The sequence below is a fragment of the Lupinus angustifolius genome, chromosome LG03 (assembly GCF_001865875.1).
Source record: "Lupinus angustifolius cultivar Tanjil chromosome LG03, LupAngTanjil_v1.0, whole genome shotgun sequence".
NCBI lineage: Eukaryota > Viridiplantae > Streptophyta > Magnoliopsida > Fabales > Fabaceae > Lupinus > Lupinus angustifolius.
The window spans coordinates 5,663,815-5,665,007 of record NC_032011.1 but is presented as its reverse complement, the minus strand read 5'-3'; positions in this window follow the sequence as shown (position 1 = coordinate 5,665,007).

The following is a 1,193-nucleotide window of genomic DNA, read 5'->3' as shown; positions in this document are numbered from 1 at the left end:
GCATAATATACCGTGCCAGTTGATCCAGATCCTGCAGCTTACCACCCAGTTGGCGTGTGAACACTTTTAAATTAGCATCTGGGCCAGGACCGATTGGTCGGGTGGAAGCAGCATATCCTTAAGAAGTTTCAGCAGCACGCACCTTCCACCCCGAGTGGACAGCTTAACCCCAGTTATCATGAGAAACCGCGTTCCCACCAATCATGGTAAGATGTGACGTTCTGGACCGGGCATGAGAGGATGCGGCGAAGGCATGTAGCGGCATACGTAGGGAATGGAAGCACCTTAGTCGGGGGATAAGAGTCCCGTCCCTTACCGCCTAACCGAAGATGAATGGGGGGTGCTACGAGCCTCGCTTTCCATGCTGCTTTCCTAGTTCGTTCGCTTCCATGCCATTTCCATCCGCATTAATAGTTTAAGTTTGATCTCGTTCCGCAAGAGGCGTGCAAACAGGTTTGCGCATGCTGAAGGTTCGGGCGCAACCCTTCTCTACCGCATTTATGGCCCAAAGCCAATACAAAGGATTTCGGTTCCATCTTGCTCGAATCTTACTGTACCCCAGAGGAAAAGGGGATTTTGTGCTGTGAAGGTGGGATCGGTACACACGGATAAGGACTATCATGAGGCTCTATATACTTCATTCCGTTTACCCCGCCTTCCGAATTCGACATTTCCCATTTTCCATGGAATAAGTAGGATTCAGGTGATAACGGGGATAACCATTGCTGTGGGTGAGGGAGAGATCCAAAATTATCTACTCTAGGTTTAGGTGATCCTTCCAAATCATAAGCCTTCTCCAGTGCCTGGGTGGGTGCGCGAAATCATCGATTCTAAGTGCTAATAATAGGTATTCCCCTACCCTGAAATCAGTAGGGCAAGTCAATTTTACCTTCCCCGCTGGAGGATTCTGTAACCACTAGATTCTTTCGAGGGCTTGGTTTGGAGATAGCTGCAGGTTCTGAAATGCAGACTCCTCACTACGGGGTCGGATGAAGGGATTCGAAAGACAGCATGGATCGGGGAGAGGGGAAATTTGACAGCTCTATTGATCGAGAAAGCTTGGGCGGACCCCCAACCATTAGCACATTATAAGATTAAGATGACTAATTGGCTGGAGTTGCAGAGGGATAAAGGTGAATCCGCTCATGATGCGTGGAAAGTAGGGTAAGAGTCTTATTCAAAACCGTCTGCGA